This window comes from Bubalus kerabau, chromosome 22, assembly GCF_029407905.1.
Source record: "Bubalus kerabau isolate K-KA32 ecotype Philippines breed swamp buffalo chromosome 22, PCC_UOA_SB_1v2, whole genome shotgun sequence".
Lineage (NCBI taxonomy): Eukaryota > Metazoa > Chordata > Mammalia > Artiodactyla > Bovidae > Bubalus > Bubalus kerabau.
The window spans coordinates 44,779,928-44,793,454 of NC_073645.1; the positions used below are offsets into that span (position 1 = coordinate 44,779,928).

Here is a 13,527-nt window from a genome sequence, read left to right on the forward strand (position 1 = left end):
TTATATTCATTATATAGGTGTTATGCAGGTATATAGATACATATGTAACCCAGAGGAAACAAGACACAGTCCCCAAAATTGCTTTTTTCCTCATTAATGTTTTTGCTGAAAGTTTCCCCCAGTTATCAGTTGGAAGAAAATGCTTATTGATTTGACTTACCCAAAGTCTATTTAAGCTGCTCTCCATCCCAGAGATTAGTGACATTTGCCTTGTGCCTAAGGGTGGGCAAGCATTACAAATGAGAACAACGGTCCTTGCAGATTTCAGGAATCAGCTGAGCAAGAGAAGAGATGTCCTCTGCTTACCTGTCTGATCACATATTGAACCCATCCCTCCCTCTGTGTCTGTCCCAGTTGTCTGTCTCCTCCATGGAAGGAAAGACTTCTTACTCCTGAGCTTTAAAAACTTGTCAGTCTAGAGGCTGGATCATTCTACTTATTCCTGTAATTATTTTGAATAAAGTCTCTTTAACTGAGTCTGGAATTGTTTTTTTGTTTTGTTTGTGAGTCCTCATTTCACAGTGTCGGAGCTCAGGCATCACTGAGAGTGACTGAAATCCTCTCTGAAGGTCTTTAAAACCAGAGGAATTCTCCTTTGTCTGAGGCCTGTCTGGAGACAGGAGTTGTGCCTATTGACTATTTCTCTCACCTTCACAAGGAAAACCTCCCTAGAAAGAGAAACGAGATGCTGGCCCAACTCTCTGCTAAACTTTCTGGCAACATGGTTGATGGTAGAGAATATTTGATGAGAGTGTGTTTAATCTCTTTGATGCCCCCTAGCCTAGTACTGCATCAGGGTTACTTTTGAAGTTCTGAAAAGAGTAAAACATAAAGCCTGCATTGTCAGTTCATCAAAGTTGGGTGATACTGCGTTTTATCAGATCAGATGATAGGAGGAGCAAAAAGCACAGTGGTGCCTGAATGGCACAGCCTCTTGTAGGCCTGGAACTGACCAAATTGCCTTCAAGTCTTTGACTTCTGCTCAGAGCGGAAGGGGTGGTGTGGGGGCCTCTTCATGGACCTTGAGCTGGGTCATCAACTCCCTCAGGAACAACAATGCCCGATGAGACCGGCTCAGCGCCTTGCTGGGATCTCCCTCCCGCAAGTGAGTTTCCTGGAGGTGGGTTTTGTTTGCTGATGTTGTAGATATTAGGAAAGCTTTCATCCTGATCTCCTCCAGTTCACCCACCACTATCCAGCACATGTATCCAAACGGGATCTGATTCCATTTTCAGTTCCTGTTGAAAGCCCTTCTATGAATCCCTGCCATTGAGATTAAATTTACCCATCTTAGCAGAGTTTGGGGCTCCCCTGGTAGCTCAGTCAGTAAAGAATCCACCTGCCATGCAGGAAGGCCAGGGTTCGATCCCTGGGTCAAGAAGATCTCCTGGAGAAGGAAATGGCAACCCACTCCAGTATGCTTGCCTGGAAAAATTCCATGGACAGAGAAGCCTGTTTAGAGCTTATAAAATCCTTTCCATCTGACCTTCCCTCCTTCTTAATGTCTTCTTCCTTATATGCTTTCTCAGGGCTGAGCCATCACACACTGAGTACTGGGCCCAGCAGAACTTTGGGCATCTTCCTGCCATAGTTCACACTGTCCCCTGGGCCAGAAGTGCATTCTTACAACACTTCCAGTTTCACCTGCCTGCTTCTGAGGGTCCCCAATTAGTACATCATGATTCAGCTGAATGGATAACTCTACAATTGATAGCTTATGCTGAACAATGCTGAATTCTCGATCTCCGAAGAAGAAGATTTAGCTTCATGACCAGGGACCAGGCTTGATCACTCAAGAGCTTTTGTGTAGCAGAGTTTTATTAAAGAATGAAAAGGGACAGGGAAAGTTTCTGACATAGACATCTGAGGGGGGGATGCCCCATTTGGTAGTCATTGGCAAGGGAATTACATACTTTTTAAATTAGTTATTACAATAAATCAAAAGAATGTCTCAAGGTTGTAAAAATTTCACCAGACCCGCTCCCACAATTTACATTTTAGGGTAACAGGATTAGAACTTAACAATAGAAAGATCCTACCAGACCCACTTTCATAATATACATTTGATATCAGGATTAGTCAGAAGGTTTTCAGGAAGGAGAAACTGTCCTCAAGCAGCATCAGTTCAGTTCAGTCGCTCAGTCATGTCCAACTCTTTGCAACCCCGTGGTCACCAGGCCTCCCTGTCCATCATCAACTCCCAGAGTTTACTCAAACTCATGTCCATTGAGTCAGTGATGCCATCCAACCATCTCATCCTCTGTCATCCCCTTCTCCTCCCGCCTTCAATCTTTCCCAGTATCAGGGTCCTTTCAAATGAGTCAGTTCATCACATCAGGTAGCCAAAGTATTGGAGTTTCAGCTTCAGCATCAGTCCTTCCAATGAATAGTCAGGCCTGATTTCCTTTAGGATGGACTGGTTGGACTTCGTTGCAGTCCAAGGGACTCTCAAGAGTCTTCTCCAACACCACAGTTCAAAAGCATCAAGTTTTTGGTGCTCAGCTTTCTTTATAGTCCAACTCTGACATCCATACATGACTACTGGAAAAACCATAGCTTTGACTAGATGGACCTTTGTTGGCAAAGTAATGTCTCTCCTTTTTAATATGCTGTTTAGGTTGGTCATAACTTCTCTTCCAAGGAGTAAGTGTCTTTTAATTTCACGGCTGCAGTCACCATCTACAGTGATTTTGGAGCCTCCCAAAATGAAGTCTGCCACTATTTCCACTTTTTCCCCATCTATTTGCCATGAAGCAATGGGACAAGATGCCATGATATTAGTTTTCTGAATGTTGAGTTTTAAGTCAACTTTTTCACTCTCTTCTTTCACTTTGATCAAGAGACTCTTTAGTTCTTCTTTCCTTTCTGCCATAAGGATGCATATCTAAAGTTACTGATATTTCTCCTGGAAATCTTGATTCCAGCTTGTGCTTCATCTAGTCCAGAGTTTCTCATGATGTACTCTGCATATAAGTTAAATAAGCAGAGTGGCAATATACAGTCTTGATGTACTCCTTTTCCTATTTAAAACCAGTCTGTTGTTCCATGTCCAGTTCGAACTGCTACTTCTCGACCTGCATACAGATTTCTCAAACAGGATACATTGTTGCTATATAATCCATAGTACAGAGTTTAAACTGAGTTTTGTTGTGTAATCATCAGTTTCCGGCTTAAAGAAAAAAAAAAAATTTATGTGACTAAGACTAAGGAATGTAGAGGGGGGGGGGAAATAAGACATGTGTCCTTTCCTCCTCCTTGAGAATTCCAGACCGCTCTCTCCTCCTTGAGGTCCCCAGACTTCTTAGCAACCTGCCTAGGAATTGACCATCTCATTCCCCTCTTTTCTTTAAGGAGAATTATGTTGCCGAGGGAAAGAGGCATCGTTTTCATTCCATAACTACTTCCTGCTGTTGAAGGGTATTGTCCCTAAACTATTGAGGCAACATATTCTCCTAACCCTCATATTGAGGGTCTCTGATCCAGGGACCCCAAATAATAGTTGGAGGAGTCTGCGGTACTCTTAGGAGGCTATACAACCATTCGTAACTTAAAAGCTTTCAAATGGTTGGAAGCAAATTCATTACACAGTTACACGTGCAGGGAGCAAACAGTTCAAGCAGAACAATTAGAATTATCACGATTAAGACAATTTTCCACCATGGGGAGCTAGTTAACATTTCCAAAAGTGAGGTTACTGAGACTTCAGGAGAATCCATAGCCTGAATCATCTTCTTCATGTGTTTAGTAAAGTGAGTAACATTAGTACTCATATCTGGTATTATGTACAACATCGGGTATGAATAATATCACAAGTTCCTCCTTGTGGGGCCGTTAGAATATTTAAGCCAATCTGTTTTGTAAAACCACCTTTCTAATTTGTATTTGGTTAATATAATAATTTGTACTAAGGGCTGAAATAGCTTTTTGAGACTCTTGTAAAGCCTGTTGAGTAAACTTAGTCAGAGCATCAACTTGTAGCATAACACCTACAGTTCCCAGAGAGGGAATGAATATTGCAGCCAGATAATCATACCAGTGAAATACAGACCTTGCCCAGTGAGTTTTAAGGTGTGGCAGATTGGCAGGATTCTCTGGAAGCTCTGAAAATACAAAGCCATGAGTAAAAGGTAATCTTCGGGTGCATCTCCCTATCCAGCCAGGGGGAAGTCATGCCCATAGGTAAGAGCCATATATCCAGTAGGTCCCGTTTGGAGCAAACAAGCATGACTGAGGGATCCAGTCCCAATCAGTTCCTGGGCAGGCAGAAGGAGGACCTGAACTGGGATTGGAAAACACAGGAATGATCACATTGCGTATTTCTTGAGGCAAAAATCTCAATTGATTCCAATCATTGTAATTAAGTTGTCAGCTAACTTCTGGGGATGGCTCTATTTGTTCCAAGCATATACGAGTGTTAGATAGTAGGCATCCCTTTTCAGGAGTTAGCCATATGATCTTATCCCATGTTTGATAAACATCAGGTAGAAAACCACCAGATCTAGATGCATTTACCTATTTATGTGCAGCAAAATAGTCATTAAACCAAGATAATGTATAATCAAAGTTGAAAACCACAGTATATCCATAGTTAACGTACAAAATGTTACACCAGTCCATCTTAGGATTGCTAGATATCACTAGACTAAAGAGAGACATCACACGTGGTTGCTGATGGTGAAGATATTCACAGAGTTGAAGAAAGTCTTTTCTTCAACCAGAGAAACCCATCATATGAAGCCTTCAATTGATGCGGAGGTTGAAAAGCTGAAAGCTGAGTCAAGTAGTTAGTTCTAAGGCTTTAGGGTCTATGACAATATCTGTGTGCAAAAATGGTCTCCCATAGAGCCAGTCCCTTCTTGTTAGGGGCAGTTCAGGCCCTCATTAAAGCTAGGGGTAAAACTTTAAACCAACTGTCTGTGTTTCCTGCGTTAGCTTACACGGATGTCTTTGAATAATGTCATTAGCCTTTTCAACCTTTTCTGAAGATTGGGGTCTCCAGGAACAGTGTAAGTGATATTCTATTCCTAGAGCTTTTGACACCCTTTGATTTAAAGCAGCTTTAAAGGTGCAGCATAGTTGCTCTGGAGGCTCTGTGGCAGCCCAAACCTGGGAATAATTTCATGGATTAAAATTTTTATAACTTCCCTAGCCTGTTCACCATGGCAGGGAAAGGCTTCAATCCATTCAGTGTCTACTCAGGCCTGTAAGCAAGAAAATCCGTTCGTTTTTGCATATGAGTAAAAGGAACCACAGCCTCATTTATTATTCATAAATCTTGAACTAGTCTCCATTCATCATTTGACTTTTTCACACCCCAAATAGGAGTGTTGTATAGACTATTACAGGGAATGAATAGCCCCTGCTCCTTTAACTTTTCAATGATGGGCTTTAACTCTTCCTTAACCTCGGGCTTTTGTGGGTACTGCTTTTGATGTGGAAATAGGTTAGGGTCTTTGAGCTTGATAATGACAGGAACAGCATTTTGTGCTCAACCCACAGTTTTTCCATTAGCCCACACTTTAGGATTTACACTTTGTTCAATTAATGGGAGAAAAAGAGAAGTCTCCATATTCATGGAAATAGAGGCCTGGACCTTGCTCAGTATAATCCCTCCCCAGAAGGGGTGAGAGAGTCTCCGCACAATCAGAAACTTGTGAGAAAACAGCCCAGAGTCCCAGTTGCAGCTTAAAGGATGACTGAAATAATAGCATTTGGCTCTGACTGTCCCATTACAGTAGTGGATCGGGAGGAAAGTGGACCAGGGGCTTCAGTGAGCACAGAGAAAGATGCCTCAGTGTCCAAAAGAAAATTGATTGACTGGCCGCCCACAGTTACTGATACCCAGGGTTTCTCACATGTTATTGGGTCGGGAGTTTGTGTGGGGACCCCTGGGAACCTTCAGTCCCTGATTGATTGTCCTGAGAGCCCGACCCCTGGGGCCTACACCTCTGGGGGCAGTCTCTCCTCCAGTGTGGTCCTTTACAGACTGGACAGAGAGCTGGGGGCAGCTCAGACGCCTGAGAGCAACTTAGCTTGAGATGCCCCTCCTCTCCATAGTAATAGCAAGCCCAACCCTTTTCACCTGGGTTCCTCTGGGCATTTTTCCTCAATGGGTCTTGAGTCTTTTGTCTCCTTCTTTTTTGCTCCTTGTATTCTCTATCATAATATACCATCTGAGCCAGCTGTAACAGATTATAAAGACTGATTTGGTTCAAATGCCTGTTCTCATAACTTATGGCAGATATCTGGAGCTGACTGAGTGAGAAATCTATATTTTAAGATTATTTCTCCTCTGCACTTTCAGGATCCACATCAGGAAACTTGTGGAGAGCCTCTTGTAGTCTCTCTGGGAATTTACTAGGCAATTCCTTCTCTCCCTGTTCTATGTCAACCAACTTAGCATAAAGTCTCAGCACGCACGCTGGCTTGAGTCCTTCAAGAATACATCTGACAAAGTGGCTCTGTTATTGGAACTGCTTGGCTCCCAAGGAAGGAGGACAATTTCATGTTCCCTCTTGCCCCTTACCTTTAAGACATTCATTTCCAAAAGTAATTCAGTTCGGTTCAGTCTTTCAGTTGTGTTCAATGCTTTGTGACCCTGTGGACCACAGCACACCAGGCTTGCCTGTTGATCACCAACTCCCGGAGTTTACTCAAACTCATGTCCACTGAGTCGGTGATGCCATCCACCCATCTCATCCTCTGTCGTCCCCTTCATCTCTTGCCTTCAATCTTTCCAGGCATCAGGGTCTTTTCAAATGAGTCAGCTCTTTGCATCAGGTGTCCAAAGTATTGGAGTTTCAGCTTCAGCATCAGTCCTTCCAATGAATATTCAGGACTGATTTCATTTAGGAAGGACTGGTTGGATCTCCTTTCTGTCCAAGGGACTCTAAAGAGTCTTCTCCAATGCCACAGTTCAAAAGCATCAATTCTTCTGCACTCAGCTTTCTTTATAGTCTTACTCTCACATCCATACATGACCACTGGAAAAACCATAGCCTTGACTAGATGGACCTTTGTTGGCAAAGTAATCTCTCTGCTTTTGAATATGCTATCTAGGTTGGTCATAACTTTTCTCTCAAGGAGTAAATGTCTTTTAATATCATGGCTGCAGTCACCATCTGCAGTGATTTTGGAGCCCAGAAAAATAAAGTCTGACACTGTTTCCCCATCTATTTCCCGAGAAGTGATGGGACCAGATGCCATGATCTTCGTTTTCTGAATGTTGAGCTTTAAGCCAACTTTTTCACTCTCCTCTTTCACCTTCATCAAGAGGCTTTTTAGTTCCTCTTCACTTTCTGCCATAAGGGTTGTATCATCTGCATATCTGAGGTTATTGATATTTCTCCCAGCAATCTTGATTCCAGCTTGTGCTTCTTCCAGTCCAGCGTTTCTCATGATGTACTCCGCATATAAGTTAAATAAGCAGGGTGACAATATACAGCCTTGATGTACTCCTTTTCCTATTTGGAACCAGTCTGTTGTTCCATGTCCAGTTCTAACTGTTGCTTCCTGACCTGCATACAAATTTCTCAAGAGGCAGATCAGGTGGTCTGGTATTCCCATCTCTTTCAGAATTTTCCACAGTTTATTGTGACCCACACAGTCAAAGGCTTTGACATAGTCAATAAAGCAGAAATAGATGTATTTCTGGGACTCTCTTGCTTTTTCCATGATCCAATGGATGTTGGCAATTTGATCTCTGGTTCCTCTGCCTTTTCTAAAACCAGTTTGAACATCTGGAAGTTCACGGTTCACATATTGCTGAAGCCTGGCTTGGAGAATTTTGAGCATTACTTTGCTCGTGTGAGATGAGTGCAATTGTGCTGTAGTTTGAGCATTCTTTGGCATTGCCTTTCTTTGGGGTTGGAATGAAAACTGACCTTTTCCAGTCCTGTGGGCACTGCTGAGTTTTCCAAATTTGCTGGCACATTGAGTGCAGCACTTTCACAGCATCATCTTTCATCTTTTCAGGAGCGCTCATCTCACCCATTAGCAAAGTAATGCTCAAATTCTCCAAGCCAGGCTTCAACAGCATGTGAACCGTGAACTTCCAGATATTCAAGCTGGGTTTAGAAAAGGCAGAGGAACCAGAGATCAAAATGCCAACATCCACTGGATCATCAAAAAAGCAAAAGAGTCCCAGAAAAACATCTACTTCTGCTTTATTGACTATGCCAAAGACTTTGACTGTGTAGATCACAAAAAATTGTGGAAAATTCTTCAAGAAATGGGACTTGCCTCCTAAGAAATCTGTATGCAGGTCAAGAAGCAACAGTTAGAACTGGACATGGAGCCACAGACTGGTTCCAAATAGGAAAAGGAGTACATCAAGGCTGTATATTGTCATCCTGCTTATTTAACTTCTATGCAGAGTAAATCATGAGAAATGCCAGGCTGGATGAAGCAGAAGTTGGAATCAAGATTTCCAGGAGAAATATCAATAACCTCAGATATGCAGATGATACCACCCTTATGGCAGAAAACAAAGAAGAGCTAAACAATCTCTTGATTAAAGTTAAAGAAGAGAGTGAAAAATTGGCTTAAAAAGCTCAACATTCAGAAAACTAAGATCATGGCATCTGGTCCCATCACTTTATGGCAAATAGATTGGGAAACAGTGTAAACAGTGACAGACTTTATTTTGGGGTCTTCAAAATCACTGCAGATGGTGACTGCACCCATGAAATTAAAAGATGCTTGCTCCTTGGAAGGAAAGTTATGACCAACCTGCTGCTGCTGCTGCTAAGTCGCCTCAGTCGTGTCCGACTCTTAACGACCCCATGGACTGTAGCCCACCAGGCTCCTCCACCCATGGGATTTTCCAGGCAAGAGTACTGACCAACCTAGACAGCATATTAAAACACAGAGACATTATTTTGCCAACAAAGGTCTGTCTAGTCAAGGATATGGTTTTTCCAGTATGTATGGATATGAGAGTTGGACTGAGCGCCAAAGAATTGATGCTTTTGAACTGTGGTGTTGGAGAAGACTCTTGAGAGTCTCTTGGACTGCGAGGCGATCCAAACTGTACACCCTAAAGGAGATCAGTCCTGGGTGTTCATTGGAAGGACTGATGTTGAAGCTGAAACTCCAATACTTTGGCCACCTGATGCGGAGAGCTGACTCATTGGAAAAGACCCTGATGCTGGGAAAGATTGAGGGCAGGAGGAGAAGGGGATGACAGAAGATGAGATGGTTGGATGGCATCACTGACACAATGGACATGGGTCTGGGTAGATTCTGGGAGTTGGTGATGGACAGGGAGGACTAGCATGCTGTGGTTCATGGGGTCACAGAGTCGGACAGGACTGAGTGACTGAACGGAAGTGATATAACTATAATCTGATATGAGTTATGGGCAAGGACAGACAGTAAAAGAAATTTTAGGCAATGTAATTGAAGAATACAGATGAAAACAAGATAAAATGAAATAGAATAGGACATAATTTTAGGAAATTGAATTGAGTATTGTTAAAAAATATTTTTAAAAATAAGAATTTATCTCAAAGATGCAAAGATAATTCAAAATCAGAAAACCTACCCGTGTAATTTTTGAGTTTAACAGAATAAGCACTAAAGTCTGTATTACTGCTTCCTGGATTCAGAAACAAATCCAGCAAAACTCAATAGGCATTAATGATGTAAAAGAGCTCTTAGAATCTTATTGAAGGGAACAAGCTAAATGCCTTAAAGCATAAGTATAAAAAAATGTCCAGCAGACCTCTAATATACGGTGAGGCTTCAGAAGTAATCCCATTAAAGTTAAGAGTAAGACGGAATGATAACCATCACATTTAATCAGCATTGTTTAGGAGACTCTGGTCATTTTAGCACTTTTCTCTGTAAGAACAAGGAGTTAAATTGTAATAATTGGCAAAAAAGTAATAAAACTAATCTTATTCAGCCAGTATGGTACACATAGAAAATTTTTAAAAATTATCTGAAGTCAATTGATAGGAACTAATGCTAAGGTTAAGATTGCTGGATCAATGTGTGAAAAATAGTAATGTTTCCAACTGTAATAACCGATTAGGTGTATCAGGTTTCTATGGAAAAAACTTCTAAATGATACTGAAAGACTAGAAAATGTGATGAAATGGAGAAACACAAGTGTTACAGGTTCAAAAGCTTCAGATCATAAAAATGCCAATTCTGCCCAACACATCTATTAATTTAATGCACTTTAAATTAAAATCGACTTTCCTAGAATTTGATAAAGTGAAAGAAAGTGAAGTCGCTCAGTCATGTCCGACTCTTTGTGGCCCCGTGGTCTGTAGCCCACCAGTCTCCTCCATCCATGGGATTTTCCAGGCAAGAGTACAGGAGTGCGTTGCCATTAAGACAATCCAAAACTCATATAGAAGAATGAAAGTTCCAAAATAGGGCAATTTTGAAAAGGAACTGAAATCACACATACAAAGGGGAAATAGCAACTATTATCCATGAAGGATTATTATAAAGCTTTGGTAATTAACCAATTAACCTGGTAACAAGAGCTTCCCTGGTGGCTCAGTGATAAAGAATCCACTCCTGCAATAAGGGAGTCGCGGGAGAAGCGGGTTCTATCCTTGGGTTGGGAAGATCCCCTGGAGCAGGGCATGGCAACCCACTCCAGTGTTCTTGCCTGGAGAATCCCAAGGTCAGGGGAGCCTGGCGGGCTGCAGAGTAGGACTTGACTGAAGCGACTGAGCACGCACGCACCCATTATTGGCACAGTGGGAGACAATCGGACAAGTGGCGGAAGGACAGTTGGCTACCCAAATAGAGCTCAGACTTTGATTCCTGAGTGTCCCTGGAAATGGGACTGTGTTTTCCTTCCCCCCCAAGCAGTCACAAACCTGCATGGACGCTGAGGGGGAGGACAGCGAACCAGACACGCAGGGACTGAAGGTAGGATGCTTGGGCTGGGATGGAAGACAAGCAACTGTCTTCCTCCCATGGCTCCTGCATTCCCTCCATCCAGCCATTTACAGCCATGGGGTGCTCCTTGTTCTGTCCACAGGCCAGAGCCAGGGAGTATTCTGTGTGTAGGGGACTGCCAGGGGTAACAGGGAACGATAAGTCAAGGGAGATTCTAGATGGAAGGAGAACTGTACGGAATTATTGCATTTTGGGCTTCCCTAGTGGCTCAGATGGTAAAGCGTCTGTCTGCAATGCAGGAGACCCAGGTTCAATCCCTGGGTTGGGAAGATCTCCTGGAGAAGGAAATGGCAGCCCACTCCAGTATTCTTGCCTGGAAAATGCCACAGATCGCGTAGCCTGGTAGGCTACCGTTCATTGGGTTGCAAACAGTCAGACACGACTGAGCGACTTCACTTTACAGAAATAACAACCAGGGCACTTAACCACTGGAGCAGAACCAGCATTGTTTTCTGAGAGGGAGACCCTGTCCAATGAGCCTCCTCCTCCTCCATTCATTAGCCAGAAGAGCTTGAGTGACCAGATAGCTCAGGCAACTTCTCTGTGCTCTGCTTGAGGTAGCATGTCCCTCCCACTGGGAACCCATTAGGGTTTCTGTAAAGAAACATATGACTTAAAAAGAACAGGAAGTTTCTACCACCCATAAAGAGAAATGAGTAATGCAACAATAACAGAAAACTGGCCCAAAGATATGCACGAACAGGCATTTCTCAAAAGAACTGGGGTTGGACTAGAAACATTGGAAAGTGAAAGTAAATTCACTCAGTTCAGTTCAATTCAGTTCAGTCTCTCAGTCATGTTCGACTCTTTGCAACCCCATGAATTGCAGCACACCAGGCCTCCTTGTCCATCACCAACTCCCGGAGTTCACTCAGGCTCACATCCATCGAGTCAGTGATGCCATCCAGCCATCTCATCCTCTGTCGTCCCCTTCTCCTCTTGCCCCCAATCCCTCCCAGCATCAGAGTTTTTTTCCAATGAGTCAGCTCTGTGCATGAGGTGGCCAAAGTACTGGAGTTTCAGCTTTAGCATCATTCCTTCCAAAGAAATCCCAGGGCTGATCTCCTTTAGGATGGACTGGTTGGATCTCCTTGCAGTCCAGGGCACTCTCAAGAGTCTTCTCCAACACCACAGTTCAAAAGCATCAATTCTTTGGCACTCAGCTCTCTTCACAGTCCAACTCTCACATCCATACATGACCACTGGAAAAACCATAGCCTTGACTAGACAGACCTCTCTTGGCAAAGTAATGTCTCTGCTTTTGAATATGCTATCTAGGTTGGTCATAACTTTGCTTCCAAGGAGTAAGCGTCTTTTTATTTCATGGCTGCAGTCACCATCTGCAGTGATTTTGGAGCCCCCAAAAATAAAGTCTGTTACTGTTTCCACTGTTTACCCATCTATTTGCCATGAAGTGATGGGACCAGATGCCATGATCTTCGTTTTCTGAATGTTGAGCTTTAAGCCAACTTTTTCACTCTCCTCTTTCACTTTCATCAAGAGGCTTTTTAGTTCCTCTTCACTTTCTGCCATAAGGGTGATGTCATCTGCATATCTGAGGTTATTGATATTTCTCCCGGCAATCTTGATTCCAGCTTGTGCTTCTTCCAGCCCAAGTCACTCAGTCATATCTAACTCTTTTCGATCCAATGGACTGTAGCCTACAAGGTTCCTTCATCCATGGAATTTTCCAAGCGAGAGTACTAGAGTGGGTTGCCATTTCCTTCTCCAGGGGATCTTCCTGACCCAGGGATTGAACCTGGATCTCCCACATTGCGAGCAGATGCTTTTACTGTCTGACCCACCAGGGAAGCTCAAAATGAACTAAAAAAGTAGGCAAGCGGTGGGTGTTCTTAGCAAATGAGGATGCATCTAGTACTGATTTAGAATCCAAAACAAATTCCACACCCCCCCCAAGAAAGCTGGAGGTGCCAGGGATTTAACCCAGGACCTCATGCATGCTAAGCACACACTCTGCCACTAAGCTACATCCCCATTGGAAAAGCAGCCAACCCCACTGGCAGTTGGAGAAATGCATATTTTTAAAAAGATATTATTTTAAGCATTTCTAATCAGCATGGAATTTTGAAAGATTTAGTAAAATGCAGAGTTTTTAAGGTCAGGAAAATGGACATAGCATTCTCCTGGTTGGTGTGTAGTTGCTAATGCTCCTTGAAAGACAATTGGGCTGGTGTTCCTTTAAATGGTCGAATGACTTCCATTATACAAACAGACTGTGTTTTATTTATGCATTCAACAATGGATGGACATTTGGGTTTTTAACCACTCTCTGTTACAAATAATGAAGCTATGAATATTCATGAATAATGTTCTGTGTGGCCATGTTTTCATTTCCTTGGATAAATAGGTAGTAGAAAGTTGACTTATAAAGTACTTACAAAGTTTACTTATAAAGTAAACTCAGATGGAACATGTTAGGAATCCGCTACATGTTTTCAACAAGGAGCTCTTCTGGGTTCTCATAACTGTAATACCTCACTATCAGAGCCATGTGGGTGTTGGTATAAATATAGAATAAATGCCAACATGTGCCTACCTTTCTGTCTTGTGGACACACCACACAGGCTGACATGTACTCCAGCT

General features: G+C 42.7%; 1 non-coding gene across 1 annotated transcript; it reads left to right on the forward strand.

The window, feature by feature from the left end:
* Positions 1-11,120: 11,120 nt before the first annotated feature.
* On the forward strand, positions 11,121-11,192 carry TRNAC-GCA (transfer RNA cysteine (anticodon GCA)). The gene has a single exon. It is a non-coding gene; the product is annotated as a tRNA-Cys (tRNA).
* Positions 11,193-13,527: the final 2,335 nt, after the last annotated feature.